Source organism: Lagopus leucura, unplaced genomic scaffold, assembly GCF_019238085.1.
Source record: "Lagopus leucura isolate 7727_CA_CO unplaced genomic scaffold, USGS_WTPT01 Super-Scaffold_100004, whole genome shotgun sequence".
Classification (NCBI taxonomy): Eukaryota; Metazoa; Chordata; class Aves; order Galliformes; family Phasianidae; genus Lagopus; species Lagopus leucura.
In genome coordinates, this window is record NW_024962264.1 from 19,713,291 (window position 1) to 19,718,736 (window position 5,446).

Consider the following 5,446-nt stretch of genomic DNA (forward strand, 5'->3'; position numbering starts at 1 on the left):
CGATAGCATTCCTGTCTCACTACCTGAAAACTCCTTCACTGGGCTCATTAATCATCCTTATCAGCATCCCCTTTGGATCTGGGCATAGAAATATTTGAACTAAAAGCCTCTCAGATCCAAATGCACTCCAAGTGATGAGCATCTCCAGGGTCATAATCTAACATAAGCAAGCATGGTGCTCCTTACATAAAAGCCTCCATGAAACAGTGACCTAGAGAGAGACTTTTTAAAAAGATGACCTCTTGGCAACCTCCTAGCCAAAACTGCTTACAAACAGGATACTTCACAGCAAATGCTCCAATGACTTTTTAGGAATGAAGCAGATGTTTTTAATAACCCCTTTGAGAGGAGCTGCCCTTATTTTGCTGATATACATGTATGTATAAATAAGAGCTGCATAATGAGAAACGTTTAAGTTCAAGATATTACATATAACTTAATACAACAGTGGGGGAAATGAATAATTTAAATACCAGTAGTCAAAATTTTATTTAAGTATGGAAAAAATATTCTTTTTAAAAGTTCAAGATTAAAAAAAAAATTAAAAACCACAGTAGTTGCTAAAAAGTGCAGGTAAAATAAGAAACAAACATTTGCATGTAAAATGGTTTACAGGAGAAAGTATGTGCATGCTTTGGAGTAAGAAAACCGTTGGATGATTAACTGTTAAGTTCTTAGAAAGAATAATTGGAATCTCAGCTTGAAGGTCAGTTTTGAATGTCCCAGTGGAATCAGATACAAATCAGACCTAAATGTAGGAAAAAGAATGCCAGCTACACTTCTTACTTTCCAGGGAAAAGTGCTTGACTCCCAGGTTTCCCCATGCCAATGGCAAGTTCAGACAATGGTAACTCACATACATAGTTAGCATAGTTTTGCATTGATACAATGCAGCCTATGAGCACGGCTATACAAACTTGACTGCCCTTGCACAGTATCATGTTTTCTAGCAAAATACCTAGAGATTTGCTGAGGAAACCAGGCATAATTTTATTTCAAAATGCTGGAATAATCTATCTACATTCTGTTCAGGTGATGGAATTTATACCATCTTAAACAAATCTTCTGAGTATTTTAACATTCTATTTAAATACACAGATGTCTGGTTTTAATTATCCAACACTTGATAGCCCTTTAGAAATAAGAAAAATTACAACACTAGGAAACTGAGAGCTTTGCTTTCCTAACATCTGACCCATGTCCATTTATATTTACATATATTTCTCCTCCAAAAATTAAAATTGTTCCAGGACAGCACATCTCCTTAAGGCTTGCAAATGAAAATGGGAGACAGTTGAACCTGCTCTTCTTCCTTCAGCTTATCATGCTCAAGCCTACTTATTTCACATCCTGCAGTGCAAAATATTCTTGCATTTTGTGAAATCTCGCTACCCATGAGACAAAGCCCCCTACAGTAAAAGGCAAGGAAGGCTGCTTACTCCTAACCTGAGACACATCCAGATATATGACCAAGTAAATACACTTACACCAAGGTGGGAGGCTTTCTAAGCTCTAGAACATATCCTGCAGAGTGCAAAGAGGTGGTTCAGAAACTAGTAATAAAGGAGCACTGCTCTTCAGCGTATTGTTGACTTCGTACCTATCCAAGGCTAAGTCAGAACCCATTATGCGTTTTCCCAGGGAGACATTGAAATAGAGGAGAAAGAATGAGCAAGCATCTAGCAAGTGTCCATGTGAACATGCTTGAATAACACACCCTGAAGAAGCTGCAGTTAATTGGTAGGCAACCATCCTTCTGCAAGCTACTCCCTACTCAGTCATACTGCAGGTGATGCCAAGCTGTCTCCATGTCTCTATGGAGTAAGTGAGAACAAGTCTCAGAGCAGCATTAAAACTGGGATCCCCTTGGAGCCCTGCATCACATGTAGGTATTTCCACACCAAAACAGCACATGTGTGCAATGCAATATCAAGCAGTATTTCTTTTAAGTCCAGAGGCTGACCAATAGAGTCCTGTGGTAGAAGTCTGCAATCGGAAATAGGCACAATCTCAGGGTAGTCTCAATCACGTAGTGTTGCGGAATGCGTTTACCCAGGACTGCTTTGCTCTGAGCAACTAGAAAGCTAAAGCATGCCTGACATCTAAGATGCAAAGGATGCTTCAGCTAGAGAGTTCCGGAGTCCAGGAAAGTCCTTAGCCAAGTTACTTTCCTGATTATTTTCTGATTAATTTCAAAAATCAAGGCCCTTTCTAGAGGAAACTTGCAGAAAAATGCAACAGGAAAAGAAAAGGTAGATCTACCAGGTCACAACATCCTGCCTTTCTGAGAAAGAGAAGCATGAGCAAAACAATCTTCTGTTGAAGGGCAGAAACCTTGTTAGACCTACAGACATTTTTAGAAAAGTGGGTGAATAGGATGAGTACTGTACTACAAATACAGTGCAGATGCCACAGTTGTTCAATGGATTTTATTTTTTCTTTCCGCTTCAAAGTTGTTTTCAGCAAGGCCTAAAACTGCTTTTAGTGCTTAAGGCAACAAAAACCAGCACAGATAGATGTGGCTATATGCAGCAACTATAAGGAGGAAAGGGTTCCTCTGTAAGTTGTAGATCCTCTTTGTTCAGAGAAACTGTGACAGCTGTGTTCTCAGCAAAGAACCTGGTAAAGCAGGCTGTGATGCACAGCAGGAATGCAGGGTTTGAGTTCACAGCCTCAGTGAAACACGACCTTCTTGGGAACCCAGGGAACCTTGCTTCCAACAAGCCTCCTCTGCCAGCAAAGAGAAGGGCCCTCATGTTCCACATGGATGGTACCCTGACTGGCGTGGAGAGATCTCTGATATTGGAGAAGCAGAGCATAACAGCCAAAATGAGTTTTAACAAGTTTGCATGCATCAGGACCAGCCAGTATCTATGTTATCTGAAGTCACCTTTGCTTTTTGCAAGTGCATGGAGGAGTAGCCTAGCATATTAGCACTTAGCTACAACCAGATTAAGTTTATTAATTTCACTGGGTTTGTTCCTCATCCCTTACTTAAGGAAAAAACTGAAGACTTGAAAACCTTTCCTCTTTCTCCTCATCAACAAGGAAAACTCCAATGAAGCAGTTTTCTCAAGTTATTTTGTACATCATATAAACTTCTTCTGAACCTTATCTAGGGACAGTGGTTATCGAGGATGTATCTTCACTTCTACATCCACAGAACTCACTTTAAGGAGCACTTTACAGATATCAAACAACCATAATACCATGCTTTAATTTTTGATTAGCCCCAAAGCAGACATGCAGTCAGACTTGATAATCTTTCTAGTTCTCTCACAACTATTTTAGTTCACCCTTTCCGTGTTCTTAATGCACTAAGCAGCATTACAAATGAACTATTTTACAAATCAGTGTGGCAACAGGACACACATTAGGGTAGTAGAAGCTGTCTTAGTACCTGGTTGAGCAAGCTGAACACACGTGATATGAAAGCTGTGAGACAGAACAATCCACACAGCTATCCTGAATTTGAGAAAGCTGAACACAAGTCCTTCCTGCACAGGTCTCCATCCTTCACTTCAGCGCCTCAGGTAAAATGCCCAGTCCTTGAAACAGTAGATTACTATTTGTTATAGCCCTACAGGTCTCTTACCAAAAGCATCCCTGAAGGAGCAACAGGAAAAGTATGTTGGAGTAAGATTTAGCCCACTGACTGCTACTTTCAGCCTGACTTCACTGAAAAGAGACAAAGCTCACTGCTTCTCAGAAAACAGCACGTTAAGGAATGAGGTACTTAGAAAAAAAATATTAACTTTGATTTTTGACAGCTTATTTTTGCTTCCTACTACATGTGGCAACTTCAAAACTGGAGAGTCAAGGCAGAATTCTTGCCTAAGAAATCCTGGCCTCCCAAGCAGAGGCCAAGAAAGCATAAAGAGAAACATTTTTCATTACAACACGCAACTGGTAGCTCTCCAAAACCTATCTGCAAACCAAAGATCTGAGAAGATTGTGCAAGACCATAAAAGTTAGAAAGGACAAAATAACCTTCGTTTTAATCCTTTACTTTCCTGAACTTCTTGCAAGTAAAGCTTAGTGACCAGAACAAATGAGGAGGGCCAGAGTACTTTCCTGGCTGAGGGCATCACTTGTAGCCAAACGTGATGGGACATTTTCTTCCCCCCTCACGTACTTAGTAGCATATAAGGGGAGGAAATTATGATGCCAGTGCTGTTTCACGTTCAGTAGCAGCCTGAACATGTTGATCTCAATTGTTTTTCCTTCAAGTTATTTTTAAGCCAGTCTAAAAGTAGCTTCTCTTTTCTTTGATGCTTAATTAGTTCCAATTAAAATAAACTACATTTAAGTAGTATACATTTAAGTTTGAATAGTGCTCATCAAAACAGAGCAAGCAATAAAAAACCTGCACTTACACTGAAGTAAATGCACCATTTTATCTCCTCAAGATTTCCAAAGGGAATCACAAACATCCCCCCCTTCAGCATTAGTCTTATGAGTCAGTAAGACAGCCATCATTAATCACTTTTCAAGCATTTTTAGTAAGGTGGTTCCTGCTTTGTGCATGTTTTCACTCACATCAGTCATTTACATAGCATAAAAGGTGTGCCCGGTACTTTGCAGACAACCAAGATGAAAATCTTTGCTTTGCAGAGTTCACAGCTACAATAAGATCGCACTAAAAATGAAATACTATCTTTGCAAGTGGGAAAAAGAATAGAAACTGCAACCATGGCAGAAAAGTAATCTTTCCTCCAAAGCCTAAGTTCACATTTCTGTATTATTCTTTATACAGTACCAATTTTTATTACTCACAATTTTAAATAACATCCTTGTGTAAATCATTGAAGACTTCAGTATCGGTGTAACCACAAGAACATTTACGTCCTTGCCTTTCTCAAAAAAATGTGCATTACTGTTTTGTTGTTAGGCTGTTTCAGGTGGTGGGGAAAAAAAGCATCATAGTTCTCTACTTGCATCACTTGCATCAACATGTCTGGTAAGAAGCAGTGGCATAGGTGCCAAAGTTTCTGTAATCTGATTGGTTTATTGAAAGAAAAAAAACATTTTTGGAAATGAAATAATTTTTCCATTCCTGTCTTTTAAATAATGAGATAAGATACCTATTCCATGGATGCTACTTCAGCAAAAAAAAAAAAAAAAGTGGAAGGTTTCATTTGCTCTTTCCAGCATGATTAGTCTGTCATCTTTTCCTTCTCTGCACTACTGCTTAACCACCTCATAATACAGCTCTACCTATACTCTGCAGACAAACTATACATGCTCATTCATATTTTCCTCAGGATTTCTGAAGAGCCTGCAATCCTTTCCCTGGTAAGGAAGATTTCCACATTTCTGCAATGCCTTTGACTGAGTATTAGAGCTGTTATCTTAGACTTCAATGCCACAAATGCATGTGCCAGCCCGTAAGACAGATCGCAAAGTTATGAAGCAATAGCTATGAAAACAGCGCAACTAACGACAG